We start from the raw sequence: 21,059 nt of genomic DNA on the forward strand, positions 1-21,059 counted from the left end.
TTTTATTTTGATGTTTGTTAACCATACTAAAACATAAATATTGGTTATTCTCGGTTGCATTATTAATAAATGGACAAATTCGAACAAAAAATAGTTCTACGTGCATATTAATGAAATTAGTCACCAAAACATTTATTTATGATACACATTTGTATTAAAATAACAAAAAAGGGAAGGGAAGAGAAATAATAAAATAAAATAGGCAAACTGATGGAACCTAAGCGCAAGCCAAATACTAAGTTTGGTGATCGCGCTTTCAGAGTATCTGGGCCGAAGGCTTGGAATAAACTCCCTCCGGAACTAAGATCCATAACAAGTCCAACAGAATTCAGGTCTCAACTTAAAACTTAATTTTTTCCCGAGAGAAAGTCTAATTAAATTCAATTTTCCAATTATGTCCTAAATCCTGTATCTAAATTTTGCTAATAAACAATTAGTTAATGTAAATTAAGTGTTAATCTTAAGTGACCTACCTGGTAAGTATGGTACTGTTACTGTTATCTCCATACATAGTTAATAATAACATAGATCATTTAGAAATGTATTATACAGGGTGTCCGGAAACTCGTAGTACAAGCGGGAAACTGGTGAATCTACATCCCATTTGGAGTCGATTTTGTAGTATATTTTTTTTTTATTTGAGCTTTCGTTATCGAGTAAATCGAGTTTGAAGTTGATTTTTTTTTTTTTTTTTTTAATCAAATTCTTATAAATTATTACTGAAGATCAAAGTACCCAACTAATTAAAACTATTTGAAAGTAAAACAAATGAAGAAACTCGGATTTGAAGCATTATTTTGAAATCACCCTTCATTTAACCCGGTGTAATCATAAAATATTTCTGCTCTGCAGGGTTAAAACATCTGTTATTCAACCCTAAACACCAGAAAAAACTTTAACCCTAAAATAGCCGAAAAATATTTTTTTTGGTTTTTTTTTTTTTTGAAAATGCTCAAATCAAAAAACTTTATATTTTTTTGGGTTCCCCATGTGGTGTAGATTCTCCAGTTTCCCGCTTGTACTACGAGTTTCCGAACACCGTGTATATTTGTACAGCGTCCTTGAGGTGATTTTGCACCAAAACGGCGCTTTACAAATCATCCAAATATTATTGTTAAAATAATTGATTTTAACATAAAGTTATCTTCCGTTCAGCGTACTTATAAAAATAATAGGTAATGCAATAGATTAAAACAGGGTATCTGTTTTTGTTTTGTTGGTTTTATATTATATTATCTAGTAATTGATTTAAAACTTTATTGTTTGTTTTCTTATCATATCATCACAATCGACATATTCATGAAAATCCACGTAGAATTTTTTTGATAGTAAATACAATTTTCAGTGACAGTCTATGAAACTAAAATAAACTTCATAAATATATTATTATTTCATCTCCTGCCAATACGGTAAAGTTGTCTGCAAGTATCTTTGCGGGAGTATTACATTATTTACAACCTTTATATCGTATATATCGGTGTTTCATATTTTAATGGGGTTGGAAAACTTTCCACGGATAACGGTTGCAGGTTGACAATAGGTGAAATATATAGCTACACAACTTACTGAAGTTTGTAAGCCAGAAATAAGAATTATTTTTTAGGCAGAGATTGGTAAAAACCGCGGTTTAAAAGCGTGTTCTTGACGTTGCATTTGCTTTTGCATTTGAACAAAGCGCCCCCTACCGATGTTATTCGTCGGGCATCGGAACGTCGAGGGGTTTAAAATTAGTAAGTCTACAATACTATTGTCTTTACTCCAATACCACGCCCTAAAGCCGTTTATACGACTTTTTTTATCGAGTTTTGTGACATCTTTGGGGATGCAGTGTAAAGAGTCTTCATGTAGAGAAAGTGAAAGTTAGGTCTTAAAGAGTTAGATTCAAGGAAGGTAAACAAGAAAGTAAAACTTTTGAGCAAAAAAATGTTTCGTAAAAACGAACCGTTCTCGCATGGTGTACGTCGTTTAGACTAACTATCTAATTTTGATTTATGAATCACAAAAATACAAATACTGGCTCTAGGATTATGTTATAAATATTAAACTTATGTAGGTGTAATATTTATGTAATTTGTCCACGCAATGTCTTGACCGATGGAAATGAATTATAAAATTAGCAAAAACTACTTCTAGGCATCCATAACTTTTTCTGATAAAAAAAGTTTTTTTTTAAATTTACTTATAACTCGAATAAATTCTAAATAAGATGAAAATACAACAAAATACCCGTACATAGATAAATTATTGTTTTATATGGTAACATAATTATTTCCTATTAGTCACATACAAAGTATTATATTATTTCAATTGATTCCGAACAATAAAACTGATGAATTATGCTACTAAATATGGTAATGTGTAATTTCTAATGAGAGCAATAAATACATTGTTGTTTCATTGACTAGTTCTGTACTCTCTAAATCTCAAATGGGTAGTTAACCACTCGAACGATCGCGCGTCAAAAAACTTTTTTCTCCGATTGCTCGCGGTTTTTTGGCGACGAATTTGAATATTTTCCGCCAACATTAAAAAAATCAAACCTCCGAATTTTAATACGAAGACATAAAACTGATTGTAGTGCTATACAGCCAATGAATTCACCTATATTTTAATAATTATTCTATATTTTTAGAATTGATAGATAAATTATTAAAAAATCTTAAACTTTATAAATGCGCGAAATTAGCGTTTTTGTGATTTGAAATTGCCGCCAGTGGCAGTTTTAAATATCTTTATAGAATATTTTCTACGTTTTTATGTTCTCTATGGCCTGTTTGATAACCACAAATGCAAGAATGTAATAGAAAAATAATTTTTTGTACATTATGCTCTCTTCAAAAGTTTGGTTAGAAAATATTTTTTTAAAATTTGAGTGCGTGACGTGTCAAAATTGAAATCACTGTATTATACTATATAATAAATTTACCACAAAAACTGGTATAACGTTAGAAAGATACATTGACTGTCTACAATTATTAATAAGCATAATCGCCGTGTTGGCTTTATTTTATTCATTTGATGAATTATACAGAGAGCCTATTTCACGATGTCAAAATCATGGTGCTACTTTTTAAATAATTGTAAATTAGAACTGCAGATTTGTAACCATGTTTTTATATAACGTGCAAAACGAGGAAATAAGGCTTAAAATGAGATATATATCATAGATATAAACATTGCCAATATTTCAGGGGGATACTTTGAAAGTTGATGAAATTCACCAATATTTGACGAAAAATCACTTCTGACAGCTACCTTAAGGTCAATCTACATAGAGTAAATCGGAATATGTAAAATGATGATAAATTTGTATATATATCAAACCTTTGTATGACCGTAGAATGCAAATAAAATCATAGTGATAATTTTATATCTAAACGCAAAGGTGTCGACAAAAAATGGGTGAGGGGAAAATAATTGATGGAACCAATAATTGATTTATTTATTAAGCCCTAATATCCTTTTAAATCAACATTACAGTTGTATGGTTACAATGAAAGAGCAGTATATTGATTTAAACATTGTTTACACACTTTGTCATAATAAAAATGTATTCAGTTTATTGGTTTATTCATAATTTAAGAAAATCAATACATAATAATATCATTGTGCCTCGCTATAGAGTGAGATTCTGAGTATCGCTCTGGTGAGGGACCACCATTCAGAATTGAACATTGCTTGAATTGGCTTAGTTATGTTTAGTGACTAGATCTGGAAAAGCCTCCTTACAGAAAAATTGACAAAATATAATTAAGACATAAAAATAAAACGAGTTATTTAATGTGTACAATAAACAGGGAAAAATGAGAATACCTGTGCATTTGTTAACATGCATATTTCAATGATCAGAATTGAAATATACATATTAAATGTCCACCGAACCTTATCATATAGAACCTTTGAGGACAACATAACATGAGACGTGAGTATGCGGAAAGAAATGATTAAGTCCAGCCATCCAGGCCATCATAATTGCTGTTCAAACAAATTTAATTAAATTTATAAATTTGAATTTCATAACTAAAAAACCAAAAAAGAAAAAAATGAAATAAAAAAAACCCTCAGCAAATCTATATTGTAGTGTGATATGGCTTCATGCAATCATAGCATAATGCCACATCACACACATCACACTTTGTGAGGGTCCTTTTGAAAATGTTATTTATGTTATTTATTTACGGCAGAATCGAACGCATTGCCTCACTATCTACCTGGTCTTGTCTACTAAAGTCTATGGCCATAGCGGAGTTAGGTGAAACGTTGATAATATTATGATAAGGTATTGGTGGCATGTATCCTCATCGCTCTCTTCGTGGTCGACGTCGCTCGCTTCGTCATCCTCGTCGCTCGATCTGTCCATATCCATTTCTGAAACAACAGAAAACCCAAATTAATTTAATGTGTCTATATTACGATAACCCACTGCCTCTGGTACGGCTCATGACTCGCAATACGATGGTCGCGGGATCAAATCAAATAAATTATATTTGAATAATTAGTGTTATTTTCACACAAAATTCATTTAAAATAATATATATTATATTTGCAGCAAGTTCCAGAGTGGAAGATACCCATAGTATCGCCCTGGTGTAAGACCCCATTCAGAATTGAAACGTTGCTTGAAATGGCTTTAGCCGTGTTTGGTGACCAGTTCTGAATAGCCAGGTACTTTTCCACCTCCCTCTTCCACACCTCCTTCCCCTACCCGCTACCTTCAGCCTCACAACATACCCCCATTGGGGATGCCATAGTCTCACTGGCTCCATACGGTTGGGAGCAATTGATACTCATGTGCGGTAAGCACATAAAAAAATATATATCTAATGATTTTTCACGGGTCTGCGTTAGTATTTAAATTGTGGTTAGTAAAAAAGGCTCTTGTGGGGTATTCATATAAAAAAATAAATAAAAAGTTAATCAAATACTTGAGGCGGGCAATGTCAGGAGTCAGAATAGCACAGTCAGGTAGGTATGGAATGAAGAAAAGAGTGTGTGTGCCAAGATCGAGTTGCATGGTGGTTCATCCTCTCTGCCTACCGAAATGGCGTGAAGGTAAGTTAGTTAGTTTTATAACTCACGGTTTCCAAGTACAGACTCTTCTAGTACAGCTGCCTCGTCCACGTTACTGTTTCTGCCCATGTCTGACTCTGAAATAAAAGAAAACACAAATTTACAGTAGAATTTGGATATAATGACTTTGCATTTAACGGTCTACTGTTTTAAGTGACGATAATGTAAACTCTAGTAAGGTTTCATAGCTTTTAGTAGGAAAACGTATCCGTTTAAAGTGACCAACTACGTAAAGCGACCTATTTTAATGATAATTTGTCCGGTTACAAAACCCACCTACCAATACAGTCTCGCTTTTGACTAGGAAGCTCGACACAATGAGTCCCGTGAAGCGAAAGTGTTTTTTCAATTTAAGAAAAAAATGCTGTATTACACCGTTTAGAAGCCGGTGAATCAAATGTAATCCTCGCAAAGAAGTTCGGCATGTCTTATTTCTCACTCTGCAATACCCGTTACAGAAAAAAAAGATGTGTAATGATGCATCCACGTCATAACAACAATACATTTTGTATGTTTGTTATGTGGAATTTTTAAATACTATGCTTATTTCCTGCCAATATACCAACAGTGAAACGGTGCTAGGGATATCAATATAAAATATAGATAATTGGTTTTATATTGAGCCCCTGGTATGACATTTCAAAAAATAAACTCACCGTACCCAAACGCCGACAATTTTTCGTAGAATGGCACGTCCACCCACAGCTCGCTGTGATAGCCGGCCTCCGGAGAGAAGAGTTCCCCACTCCGCGATGTCCCAGGTAACGGCTCGGGAGATGCTGCACGGATAGGCATAATTGGTGCATTGGGAGCCGTTGATTGGGTCTGTGCGGGAGTGGACATCCACGGTGGTGGTACGGGTCGTGGCAACGGTGAAGGCGTCCCTTGTGAAAAGGGACACGTTGTTCTCTCCGGAGATGGAATTCTGAAAACATTTACATAAATCATATAAATTGTTCTCATTCACGTGTGAAACAGTAAGTACAGTATGTAAATAAACAATAAAATTAGAACTCTGTAAAATATGCACTGAATGTGCCAAATGCACAGAGCGCTGATCTTACCAACTCTCACTGTAAGAGTGGAACGCTGTCAGGAAAAAACAATAATATTGTATCAAGCATCTAAATACGATTACTTACTTTTGTTTAGTTTTTCTTGGAGGTGCGGTAGGGAGCAAAATGCGCGCCGCCTGCTTCTTGAATTTTCGGCTTTCCAGCTCTAGCCGGAAGGAAGCAGGCAGGGCCCTAACAGCCTTAAGGGCCTTGACGCGATCCTCTCGCACCAGTAGCAAAGCAGGGTCGCTGTTTAAATAAATACAAATATATGATGAGTTCAACGGCCACAGCAAAGTACTTTCATAAAAAAACATTAAAAAATACTAACACTCCAGACGAGGCTGCAATTGCAGCTCTGCGTTGACGTCCACGTGCAGGTAGTCCGGCACCGGCTCGTACCCCACCTCTCCCTCTTCCTCTGCCTCCTCTTGCAGTCAGCACCACTCTATATATTTTAAATTGAAAAAACTTAATGTAAGTACTTTAATGTTTAAATTTTGTTAAATATTGCACTAATATAAAATTTGAAAATAATTATTGGGTCGTGGAGTGATCCCTTTCCCTGGACGACAGCTGTTTCTGCACAAATTTGGTAAAAGTAAACAAATTAATTAATTATACAACTAAATTACTAAATTTTTTTGTGTGACGAAGGCTTTACACCATTTTACATGTGAAAAAGAGTCAACTTTTTGACATATGACTTAAAATAATTGGTTAGCAAATATCTGTATTAATAATGAACCAATTCAAATAAAACTTATATATATCTCTTTGTTTTGAATCACTGTGATGGAATATCTATATTTCAAATGCGCGAGTGCAGTATTTAAGACATTATTGTAAATCAAAAACAGATGACGTCTTCAGTTGACGTAATCTTACACAAAAACTTCAACCAAAACAATATAATACAAACAAACGAATTAAAAACGCATTTCAAAGATAGATAAGTCAATTATGATTACACAGATATATAATTATGCGTTAAAAACCCAATAAATTAATTACTTACGGCATTTTAGGAAGAGTCCAAAATTTCGTGAATGTTGAAAATTTATAATTTTGTTTTTTGACAGGACGCCATAAAAAAACCGCGAAAACTCGTTAAATAACACTTCAAAGACAACGGATAAGTTCATAGACAAAGAGAATATATTATCAGCTATTCGATAAAACAAGTAGCTGGCCATATAAACGTTTTAAATAATTACAATAAATATTTTACGAATGGTAGAAAAATCGGTCCATTTTTGGACCGATATCAATCGCAGAAAAATAAAAGTGGTCGATTTTTCGACCGAAATCGTTCCAGTGGTTATAATATTTTATCTCAACGCAACGATAGTTTTATCGCTGTAGAGTCGTTAGCGCGTTTTACTTCTTTGCCGTTTGAGAGATTCGCTGATTGGTTAGGGCAGTGACTCCCAACCTGGACTATATCGCCTCCCAGTGGGCGATTCTCGTGAGGCGAATAAAAGTATACTTTTGGGGCGATTTTAATATGATTTTGGGCGATAGGCGTGCTTTGTGCATTTACTTTATTTTAAATACTTTAGAAAGGGGTGGTGGCGTGGCGCGCACTTATTTATACAGTTGCTGAAATCATAATAATGTGGTAGTCGTTCCTTTGTTTCATTCAATTGCACTTTTGAAAGGTTAGCTCTGGTGTCATTAAATTTGCACAGCATTTTCTACCTTGAATCTAGGTCAACGCAACTATATTATTTAGTTCCGTCGTGTTCTTATTGATCTTTGAAAAATTATTGAAAAGTACAAAAAGAAGGCAAAATTGACATGTAATAATTATTTGTTCCATAGTCTCCAAGTGTGCAATACGAGTATGTTGAAATTCGGGATCGTATTTAGACATTTCCGTCATGTGCTATAGAGCTTTGTGTTCACCTGTTAAGACAAGATGCCGACAGTTTTTGCCATTCTCCACATTACTACACGTCAATCCAAACCTTATCTAGTAAAACCCGAACATAAAAAATGGCATCTGATGGAAAGGGACTGGCGTCACTAAGGGTATTTGGAATAAATAGATTGTCCTTTTCTTGTCATGAATATGCACGGGCTTTCGAGAATTTTCATTCGCTCAACGACTAGAGATGAATAGTATCTTCTATCGAGTTATTCTTGTTACAGATCCAACTATCGCGAACTTGGAATAAATACTACGTATTAAGCAAATTCGATGGGTTGTCACGATTCCACTTTGTGGTATTGTACAAAAAAATTCACATATTCTCCATTTCTGCATTTTTACCGCGGCTGCATGCTGGGGCTATTGATGTAACTTATTAGATTTAAAAAAAATGCTCTGATTTTTGCACTCATTTGTCCAATAATTCAAAAGTCTTTACTGTATACAATTGATTTATTTATTGCGTTGGTTGGTTTAGATTTTAGATATCGTGGATTTTGTCTACTTGTGAAAGCTCAACTGAACTTGAAATAACCAACAAATTACTATTCATTTCTACGAATTCGTTTCAAAGGCAAACAACATGGTAGATTAGACATACAATTAATAATGTAAGACACAATGCTTGAGAAAATGGTGAACGAATTAGATGAAATTGGAACAGTTTGCTGAAATGAAACGTGGTTTTGCTTTTACCTTGGGATTGTAATCAACTCCCAATATGGGATGTAAATTAGTCAATAGAACCCGTACATCCTTTCAAGCTGTAATCGACTTTATTTATGTCATACAAGAATTCCACAGCCCGGAGCCGTTGAGACTAAGGTACCCCCGAATTGAGAAATATTGTGAAGCTGAAAGGAAACGATTTGTTGAATAGGAAATTTTCAGAAGTAATAATGATATTATTTGAAGGATTTTTATAGCGCCGTTTTTGTGCAAACCCCCTCAAGGTCGCTGTGCAAATATATAATACATTTCCACAGTGATCTATGTTATTACCAACTATATTTGCAGATAATATACAGTACCATACTTACTGCTAACTGCTTATTGCTTAACCCATTTCCATCTACGTTTCAATTCTGAAAGGTAGATACCACCAAAGCCACAATGATTATAATAATAAGTGTTTTATTATCTTTCTTCACTGGGATCTCGCGTGCTGAGGATTTTTTTTACAAATTAAAATTTAGTAGTATGTAAAGTAATTATATACATATTAGATGGTGTTTTTTCTGAAATAATTATAAATATTTTACATGGTGTTTTTTTTTGTTTTGTTGTGAGGTTTCAGTTTGGAATGAGAGTGTTTAGTATCATAAAACAGGAAGCCTATTTTCCCGTCCTTGCATCGTCCGTGATAGCATCGTCCATTCCGAAACTAAATTCAATTGTGGTATATTAGATTTTATTTACGTTATGTCAGTGAGTAAACTTATGAACCTACTTACCTTCCTTTGTATTTGCCATCACCTGGTTTTGAATACTCAAGGACCCTGCAGCTCTGCTGGGAAGAATGAATTACCGCAGGCACTCTTCTCGTACACAAAATCATTTAAAACAGTAGCAAATACTCAAGTTAGAAAAATACGAAGATATGTGCATTGTTCACACATATATGATTCCTTCCTCTCTTTTTCGTCTCATTACTTAACCTTCACTAACCTACTTTTACTAACTTAACCTAATCTTACTACAATTTCCTTCCGCCTCGCGAATATTTCGCAATAGGCACTGCCGTAATCCAACCGGCTTCTAGCGAGTCCCTTATGTAGTCTTTACACATATGAATTATCGTTTTATAATTTGTAATTATTGCGCATCCAGCACAAATTCCGTTTCTTGTTTTGTTTTTACTTCGAAACGGTTCACATATTATTGTTCTTTTTGTTTCCGTTTGTGCTCATGCGCGCCAAGTAGTCCAGTGTGTTATTATTGCGTGCGATTTCTTTTTGAGAAGAGCTAACCTCTTTCCCAGTGGGTCAATGGTCGTGTGTGTTTATCTCTATTTATTGTTCTCCGCCCGCGAATTATGACTGATTTCGTTGAAAGTCAGAAGCAAGTGAGTAAATGATGACATTGACACCAATAATATTAAGAGGTTTTTTGTGAGTTTTTATTCGTTCTTAAACAAAACAAGAATTCCATACTTGGTATTTGTGTGAATAGGGAGGAGAAGACTTACCTCATCATCTCAATAAAAGTTTAATTTATGAATGAATTAAAGATGAGACAATAGTAAAACAAATGTTTCTAATATTTTTGATCTTTTTCGTAGTTTTTTGAACTCGTTACATTTGGACACTGAATGGGCATTCTTACCCGTCGGGACGAACCTATTTTTTAAAGATCTAGTTATTGTACACGGTCAAAGTCATTTCAAGCAACAATTCGTTTCGGGCCTTCCATCAGAACGTTACTCATAGTATTTTTCACCCTGGAAAATGGTTTTCTTGTTAATATCTGTTATTTTTGTATATGGTGGGTACATACCCAATTAAATGTATACATACATATGTATACAGGATGCTAAGGGACGTACTTGACTTATTTTAACAAGTGATTCCTGAAATTATTTGTAGTTAAACATGTAAATAAAAATTTTGTCTCCAGTGACATTTTTGATGTTTGGTTTCTTATTTTTCTTTTAAAACAAACAATTCTTACTCGTCAAAAAATCGTCACTGGTCACTTAGCAGAGTAATCGCCTATCCTCTCACACCGTCAAGTACGTCCCTTAAGATTCTGTGCATATATGTATTTTGTGTGAAATATACACATTATGAAGTTAATCTTTCTGGGTTCTGAACCCTAGACTTTGTGCTTTGGTCTCATATTCCACTATAGAAAATGAAAGCTGCTTTTTGGATCATAATCAAATATTTTCAAAACTTTCAGTTGTAAGCTTAAATTTATATGGTCCCCTTTTTGTGAAAATAGGTCTGTAGCTTATCTTCCAACGCTTCCAGGTGTATTTTAACGCGGCATGATTTTCTACAAGAATTGTGAGATACAGTAGTTACCTGAAAGATAAATAATGTGGTGTCCGCGGGCCGTGATTTTTGTTTAATTTCTCCTGGGCATTCATGCCATTTCTCTGGCCGCAGATTACTGCCCTCTTTAGTTTTCATCACACTCTCCGGAAGCATTACGCCCGCGCGACCACTCGCTGGTCGCGTACCGCACTAATCCAAGTAGATTCGCGTACAGAATGGCCGGGCAAACACTTAAAGAGGAGAGCCGCATTAAGTTATTATGTACAGTATTAAATAAAATACGTTTTTTGTAGAATAGATAGCGATGTTAATGACACCGCAATGAAACGCAGAATTATTTACAGCGGTAAGAAAGAAAGAAACAAGGAATTACTAATTCCTAAATTCCAATTACTTTTTTGTTGTTGTATTTCTTGGGCTTTAATTTTTTTTTATTGGGTTTTATTTTCTAATGTAGGTACATTTGTGCGCTTTGGAAACCTTAGAAATTAACAACAACAAAAATATTTACAAAATAATAGCACCTGTAAGTCACCTTTATTAAAAAAAAATCCCTGTTTTCCTGACTCCGCCCACCTTTCTCGCCCCCTTCCTTCACCCCCAAAATAAAACAATAATAATAAAATCTAATCTTTCTGTACTTGTATAATTTTTAAGTTAGTTTTAGGATTGCTAGTCAATGACACGGTGGTGTAGAAACCGTTAGCAAAGAAAACGAAATTTAAGTAACAAAAAATGTACATTGGAAAATAAAACAAAAATATTTTCAATAAATTCAAATAGGTATTAAAGTGAAACTAAAAAAGTAATTTAAATACCGTAAAGCAATAAATTCTAAATGGATAAAAAACTTTTGGAACAAAATTTGGAGCACACACTTCGATCTCATTCCCTCGAAAAAGTAAATACGCATAATGTATTGTAATTAAATTATTTTTAGGTTTTAAGCTTTTAGGCTTAGCAAAAAAAAAACTGGTAACATGTCTCGATGATGAAGCAGTCTTCCGTTTGTATTGTACGTTCACAAAAATAGTAATATCTGTCTTTTGAAATCTCGCCTCTTTCAAGTTATAAATAATTAAAATTCGCGAAAAATCATTCACGTTGTATTCAACAACTATTCAACTTATTATTATTATTATTATTCTTTTACGTGAATAATAATAATAATAAGTTGATAAGTTGTTGAATACAACGTGAATGATTTTTCGCGAATTTTAATTATTTATAACTTGAAAGAGGCGAGATTTCATATTTTGATTTATTGAAAACCTTTCTTATTTAGAAAAACGTAGAAAAGACTGACCTTTTTTCATATGCATTCAAAATTATCAACAATATTATTGATCCCCCTTCTTTGTTCAAACACATCCCAAAATTTCACAACAAGACGCCGATAGGTAATTATCGACCCGTTTCAAACTTTCCATTCATGTCAAAAATCCTGAGTTAAATTGCTGCCGCACAAATAACCAGTCATTTGAATTCAAATAAATTATTCGCAAATCGTCAGTCTGCGTACAGAAAGTTCCACTCAACTGAAACCGGACTACTTCGTATGCTATCAGACATAACTCTTGCCGTAGAGTCAGGTAAGTTATCACTTATCTTACTACTAGACATGAGTGCAGCGTTTGACACGATTGATCATGGATTCCTCATTAGGAGATTAGAGGAAACATTTGTTTTAAATTCCGACATCAAAAATCGGCTGGTATCCTATCTATCCAATCGCTTCCAAGCCGTGAGGGTTGGAAATAAATTGCCTAACTTCGCAACACTTTCTTCAGGTGTACCACAGGGATCCGTTTTGGGTCCACTTCTCTTCATCCGTTTTACAAATGATGTCACCAAAATAATCGAGTCATTCGGTCTCTTGTCTCACTGCTACGCTGACGATCAGCAAGTTTATTTTTACTGCGCTCCAAACGAAATCAATAGTCTCAAGATCCGTATAATAGAATGTCTAGAAGCAATAACTTTGTCTTCAAACAAGGATGGTGTTTAAATCCACCAATGAAATGACCCCACCCTACATCTCTAAACCCGGAAAACACTGTTTTGAGACAGTCAACTCTAGCAACATCATCAGCTGTAGGCAGACTGGTGAAACCTAAGCGCAAGACAAATACTAAGTTTGGTGATCGCGCTTTCGGAGTATCTGGGCCGAAGGCTTGGAATAAACTCCCTCCGGAACTAAGATCCATAACAAGTCCAACAGAATTCAGGTCTAAACTACAAACTTACCTTTTTAAGCTGTCATACCCTTAAATTAAATATACCATTCCTGAGAGAAAGTCTAGTTATATTCAATTATGTACTAAATCCTGTATCTAAATTTCGCTAATAAACAATTAGTAAATGTTAATTAAGTGTAAATCTCAAGTGACCTACCAGGTAAGTATAGTACTGTATTTTATCCTCATAAATAGTTAGATATAACATAGATCACTGTCAAAATATATTATAAATTTATACAGCGCCCTTGAGGTGATTTTGCACAAAAACGGCGCTATACAAGTCATCCAATTATTATATAACAATTGCTCTTCCCCAATCAACACTACTAATTATTATAACTAAATTTAAATCTTTGTATAGAATGTCCAGAATTGTCAACTCAAGTCAAAGTTAAAACGATTTTAACAGTCGAACACGTACGAATATAATAAATTATTTTCTATTATAAGAAACCTTGCTCGGGCGTTGACTTGACATTATCTTCTTTGATTTTTTTTTTTGTTTTACTTTTGTCATCTCCTGTCGCAGTCATCTATGTTTATTTTCTTTCTATTTTTCGTATATTGTTCATGGACCATTTGTCCGTAAAATAATAAATAGATATTCTATTATTCTGAACACACCGTTCATTCACCTTTCATTTTAACCCCTGCCCATGCCAATACGGAGGTTATACATGCTGAATCCACGAAGAGGCAGTCAAACAAGAAAGACATAAAATTATTATAAGTGATCTTGGTTACGATCCCTGCTTTGTCTTCGTAGGATGAGTGTTTAATACTGGTATTGAAAATGTTTGTTATCTTTATACACAAGACATGCCCTGTAAATCACTTACTGAAAATCACACTTACCTGTAATGTAGGTAAAAGCCTCGTATTACGTATGGTACATTGGTGTGGTGTGTCTGAAACTTCATGTAAACTTCTTGGAAGCTTTATTCATTCTTTAGATGTTCTTTGTCTTCTCTTAAATTAGCGAATGTAAAATTTGGTGAATTGTAGCCAAACGTTACAGCTAACGAATGAAAACTATTGTTATTTATTATAGGTAGATTTACTGAGAAACGTGTGTGTGTATTATAAGTCTCACTTTGACGATTGAATAGAAGCCTGTTTCTTATTACATTGCTGGAACTGCATTTTCGAAGACCTGCATGAAATCCTTGGAATTCATTATTCGCGTCGAATTCATAAAGAAACTATTCTGTGGTGAACTGAATGGTGATCAAATGCAAAATGTTTATGGTTGGTTTAAGTATGATTTTAATCGTTAAATGTGATTAGTTTATGGTTAAAGTATGATCGCTTATTTTCTTCTCTAACTTTGGCGAATTGTAATTCGTACCGCTAAACGTTCATCGCCGTTGAACTATGACTTCAGTAAAATAGCGTATGCATTAGTAGCGTCAATGCTGCGTGCGTGCAACGCGTAGACAGTACTGTAACTGCGACGGGCCTAGCCGTTGACAATAACAGCTCGGCTACTGAAATTCGACAAGTCACAGTCACCACGTTTGCATAAATTACATATATATTATATTAGCATTTACTACTTGTTTGATTCGACAGAACCCTCTTCCATGCGTTTAACATATTTAGTATAATTAATTCTGTTTTCAAAACTGCCTCCTAGTTAACAACATTTACACATTACTAAATAATATCTTTAAAAATATTCAATTCACACGTACCTATTACGTATTCTCTCTTTAATTCAAAATTTACTTGTCGGAAACCCATCTGTAACTTAAAGTTACCACTTACGTCGTAGAATTTCGTGTTTATACAATCATAAAAAATAATGTCTTGGTATACATTATATTTTTCGAGTTAAATGACATTGCAATCTTTCTATCAATTTTCCCGAAAATCATAACCTATGTTGGTAATAAATAGCGATTCACTCTGTTGTCATCACATAGCCTCCATATTTATTTTTTATTTTACAAATCACCGACGACAGTTTTTCTTATAAGGTTAATGTGTCGCACACTGACACAAAATGCCGTATTAAGTGAAATATGTAGGTATATTAGAACAAAATTACATAGCATTATTTGGATACAGTCCACAAGCTAATGATATTATCGTTGAAGCCTTGTTTGCTGTTCCTGACTACCGCATGACAAATATGTAGGTTTTGAAAATATATTGTTATTGTCTTTATGAAGTCTCTTTTCTCAAAAAAATATATGCTTTTTCCTTTTTTTTCATGAGTATGCAATTCAAACCTTCTTAGAACAATAGATGCATATAAAACTAATAAAAAATAACGGAAAACATTTTTAACTGAGTTCATATTTTAGTATTGGAAACTGTTACACTCATTTCTTACTACTTCGTCGAGTTTCAACTCCCCTTTTTTAAAAACATATTTGTTTTTTTTATACATATTTACTACAAGTGATCCCGGCTATTCACGGGGTTACAAATGGTTTTGAATAAAGTTTGATGTTGTGAATTCTAGTAAATAGGTTAATGCGCAAAAAATATTGTTTTTAAGATATAGTAATCAGTTTATCTTTTTAATATGAAGGTTACTGCTGTGGGAGAGGATAGTGAGAAAAAGCTTCTTGTGATCTACACGGGAAATCCTTATCATCAAATCTATTACAGATTTTATCCACCTAGTGTTAAATTTATCACCACACAGGGGAGAGAAGAACCTTATTTAAAGAAAGGGTAGATCTTGAAACACCCTCATTTCTTCATTCACATTCGTGTAGCGAATCATACATAATCTTCTGTTATTGTGGCTATAATTATGGCCCGACCCAAATGTTAGATTCACTTGATTGCCGTGCTTTCCTCAGGCGTCTCCTGCTTATCGTCTTCTACTTATCTTGCTCAAAGTGTTCGTAAGTTAACTTCGTTGACAGTTAAAAAAAGGGCGTCAGGTCCGTGTACGAGTTCGTACTTTTTCCAATAGGTACGTTTAATTATTTTTGCATAAATTAAAATAAAATTGCGGTGTCCAATGACCTCGTAGGTCGAGTTGAAGTATTCAGAATTGTTACTCTTCCAACTACATTATATATATATTGGCTTTAACTCGACTCCTTATCTCATTTCATTACACACAAACATACGTTTTTATGTATTAGATAGATATGTGTTTTTAAAAATTCACTTTTCAAGCGCAACGAACTTCTGCACATACTGATAGTGTAGGTACATACCTTCGCACCTTCATATATATATATATATATACCGCCGCCCCGGGAGCCAATATATTAGATAACCAATACACCTACCATTAGTCACCGCCAACGTTTTAGCGAGATAGTTGTTTATTTTTTGTATTTTTTTACATCGTCTCCACACAGGAGGCCCTAAGGAAAATCGTAACCCTCAAGGCCTATGTCATCTTTGTGAATGCTGTGTTGGGGGTATTTTGAAAGAAAGGAAGGTCAGTGAGTTCTGGGAAGGAAATAGGAATGGATGGGTGGGTAGTGTTCTGGGGGTCAGTGTGTTCGAGTGATAAACATAAGATTCCAACTCTCCTACTGCGTTGCAAGGCGATGCGTTGAAAGAGGATTAATCGATCCGGCCCACCACGCATTTGGTAGGCAAGCGCATCCGCCGCCAAGAACCGAACAAACCTCACCCCATAAACCCGGGCACTCCTGCTAAGTCACCAAACATATCAAACTACTTGAGGTGGCTCTCGACTAGCAATCCGTAGGTCGCGGGTTCAAATAAATTTTATTAAAATTAATTTGCACTATTTTACAATTAGTGTTTGGTTATATCTGAATAGCCAGGTACTCTCCCACCTTCCTCCTCGTCATCTCCTTTGAGGTCTCCTTTGAGGATGCCATAGTCTCACTGGCTCCAGACGGAAGTTTTTGTAAGTCTCCATATTCAAACACTTATATATATATATATAAAAATATAAAAAACATATATATATAAAAAACACTTATATATATATATATATATATAAGTGTTTTTTAATTCTAGTCCACTTTCTAAACTATAACTATCTAATGTGTATCAGCTTTTTGCCCCGGGTAACATTGCGTGAAACCATTTTACTGGCCACCGATTTGTTTATCTTATATCACTGAGCTAGAATCAATGCGTAATCTGCATACATCAGTCAGCAGCAAAACCGGCATCTACTTTCATTTTCTCTTCACGTCCTTCAGCTATTTACACAGACCGTTGCCTACGACATTCCGAATGGAATTTAAATTAAAGCGAAACGGTCCTCGAACTAAGTAATGGGATTGAAGATCCTTCTAGAAAGTGTAAGTAATTTGTTAGGAATAAGGTCAAGCTTAATATATATTTCTTTGTAACCACGCCCTTCCCGTGTCCGATCCTATACACTTATGTCCACTATATCTCTACAAGGATATGTCCTTACAATCGGTGGCCTTTTCAAATGGTCCGGAGTTATCCAATGTATTCCCGACTTCGAGAGAACCTACCGGCTCGCTTCAATGCTGGAACGCGATAATTTCTCATTCCACGTATTATGTGGAATAAGGAAATAATAAAGACTTTTCTTCTATGCCTTCATACTTTTAAATATGGATCAAGCATAGGGGTAGGTTCGGAACAATGGCCAGTCGATGGTCCCATTCCGATATATTTCAATAGATGACAAATTTAATTTTGTTCCCCCATTGTATGAATTCCGCAGTTCGCTTTGTGATTCTAAGCTAACTCTACATCGCAGTCTGCACTACAGTCTAAACGTCTCCAGTGAATTCTGAAATACACTTCGTGATATTTAAGATATTTTATGTATCTTTTATAAAACATGCCCGTAGGTAGATTAGCACTTGTGGTTCAAATTTTCATCCTTTTGAATTATTTTATTCTAATATCTGATGTTTCATTGAGGTAATTTATGACCTATTAAGACGGACACGTTGTGTCCGAATCTGGATGGATTTAAACTCAAATAAAGAGTTCACGTAAAACCTCCTTCAGTAAAACAAGTTCTACTTTTCAGTTCGTTTTCCAAAAATTATCGTTGCAGTAAAGTTGTTATTTTATCAATATTATGTAAGGAGCGCGGTGTGAGTAATTTTGAGAACATTATTTCAAGTTTTTTATAGTAAATGACACTGAAGATGATACGAAACGGAATGGTAAAATAACCATTTTATTTATGACTGACACGTAGCTCAGCATCACAAAAATCATCAAACTTACTAATTTCGGTTGTCTTTGCATTGTTTTAAGTCCCCGTAAATGTGAAATCTGGCACAATGATCTCAAATTTGCTTTAAAATTGGAGTTATAATATCCCGCGATCTTTGACGAGTCTGTGGTAGTCAAAATACTAATTTTTTCTCTTTCAATTTACTCAAATTTGCTTTTAATTTCCATGTGCAATAATTTTTCTTACTTTTATTTTTTTATTTTTTTTATTTTTTTATTTTATTTAATATTTGAAAAAAAAATATTTTTACATAGATAAGTATACAGGATATAAACAAGATATAAAACAATAGAAATTAAAGTAGCCTTTCCTCACCATAAAGAGACAATGCTCTTGTGTTTGGTGAGGGAATTCTAGTTCAATTATGTACATGTTAGTATTAAGGTAAATAAATTATTAAGAAACAACACAAGATTTAAACAATATTACTTCTAGATGTAAGTAGATTGTACTTATTGATCATTAAAACATTTCATACGAAGCGTAACTAGATATACATATTCAAACATTAAGTGAGACAAAGTTTTTAATACTGAACCCGCGTCTTAAAAACGCTTTGACTTGTGAAGTTTTAGAAAGCTATGACAGTGAATTTTATGGTTACACTTCCGTTAATTGTTTGTTTTTTGCCAGCCTAAATACCTATCTACCTATTTAGTATACAATAATTAGGTAGTAGATTAGCTCTATATCTCTTGGACGAATTACGTAGTGTAAAACACAAAACAATACACTCGGATACCCGTTATATATGATCAAAAATGTCCTATTATTTTATGTACTTTTGTTTTTAGTTCTGTCGAAATACATTCTTCGTTGAAGTCCATATACGGTCCGTAGGTTTAGATCAGGGGTGGGGAAACTGCGGCCATCGAGCACTTTCGGTGCGGCCTACGGACCACACATTTTTTTAAATAAAAAATGCTTTCAGAACGCGAGAACCCTTTTCTTTCACGTTTCCAGAAAAACTCGAAACCCAGAAAAAGGTCTAATATAGCTGAAAAGTACTTATGTATACACCTACTTTACTAGAAAGCAGTTTCGACGCCAATAAATAGGCGATCTTACCCAATAACCTCTTTTAAATTTCTTATTATTTTACTAAAAAGAAATTAAATGTGTATAAAAAAATTCTGAGCGTAGTGCTAATTAAACTGGGGACTCGCTTACAGATAAAATTACAGTTGTGGATTCATCTGCATACGCATTTAAGAAAGAAAGCATTATCCTGTTTGAAGTGAAGTTTTAAAATTCTGGTTGTAGACTATGTGTTGCAAAAAATGGATCAAACCATTTTCGTGTTCTGGGTTTTCATCAAAGCTGCCACACGTACAAAGATTAACTCTGAAGTTAAAACCAGAGTTTTGTGTTCAGAATGTAACGATAAAATTCCAGTTGTGGATTCATCTGCTGACGCATTTTGAAGGAAAACATTATCGTGTTCGAAGTGCAGATATAAAAACCAAGTTGCGGACTATGCTGCAAAAATCGGAGGAAACAACTTTCATGTGCTGGGTATTGTTTTAATGAAAGCTGGGGACTAGTACACATATTCAATATTAAGTTAAAAACAGTTTTGTCTTCCGAATGATGTGTTAAAAATCTAGTTTCGGATTCATCTGCTGACGCATTTCGAAGGAAACTAACCGCATTTTCGATTTGATATAAAAATAAAATAAAATGGGTATTCGGTAAAATAAGGTTATGATAATATATCGGGAATTCCGACCCCCCCCCCGCCTACAAAAATCTAAGTGGGGCCCGCGGGTGACACTACAAACCCCTGGTTTAGATAGTTAAGGCGACGCACTACGTCGTGTAATATTTTAAATTGAGCCGCTATCAATAACAACCCTTACGTAGATGGCGATAAGGTTTAAATTCCCGCTTAACACCATCCGTCTGTTCTGATTTATGCAAGAACAAAACATGGCCAAAAAGTGCATTTTATTTTATTTTGTTGATGTTCAGGCATAAATATTTTTTTTTCGATCATTTCATAAATAACTTAATTTGCCACATTATATAATAAAATCATAACCGAAAATGGGTTCGTAAGTAGAATATTTTGAACTTTAAAGCACTAAAAAATTCTAAAAAATACTCGATTATTTCATAATCATAAGATGTATTCTACTCGCAGTATTTAATTAAAGAATCTGAAAAATTTCTAGGCGACCAAATTTTCAAACCAAAAACACATGATTTTGCATTACTACGTATGGCATCGCCTTAAGCTACTGTTCTACTTTGTACATATATCAATGCATTTTTATTCCTCTCTTCATGGCCTGGGGTTTTCGGCTCTCCTCGGCTGCTTTGAACAAACAAACTTTCAATTTAATTAAACGTTCTCAGCGTTTTTCATTTCAAGTTTAAAAAAAAATTGTACACCTTGTTAATTTTACGTATACGTTTCTATTCTATTGAGCAGGTACTGCACATTGGATCGTACAAAGAAGGATAACCTGTACGTCTTCAATGAACTGAGGCTAATTAACTAGCAAAGGATATAGTTACATCTGGAGATTCCCAATATGCATTCGATGCATTGGGGCTCGACCCTACAGCGTAATCGAT

General features: G+C 34.2%; 1 protein-coding gene across 1 annotated transcript in view; it reads left to right on the plus strand.

Annotated features, from left to right (window-relative positions):
- trio (trio Rho guanine nucleotide exchange factor) overlaps positions 1 to 21,059 on the plus strand; it is a 684,295-nt gene that overhangs the window by 250,124 nt on the left and 413,112 nt on the right. The gene's annotated exons all lie outside the window — the stretch shown is intronic.

This window comes from Hesperophylax consimilis, chromosome 23 (genome assembly GCF_061612785.1).
Source record: "Hesperophylax consimilis isolate HC1 chromosome 23, BYU_Hcon_1.0, whole genome shotgun sequence".
NCBI classification, from domain to species: Eukaryota; Metazoa; Arthropoda; class Insecta; order Trichoptera; family Limnephilidae; genus Hesperophylax; species Hesperophylax consimilis.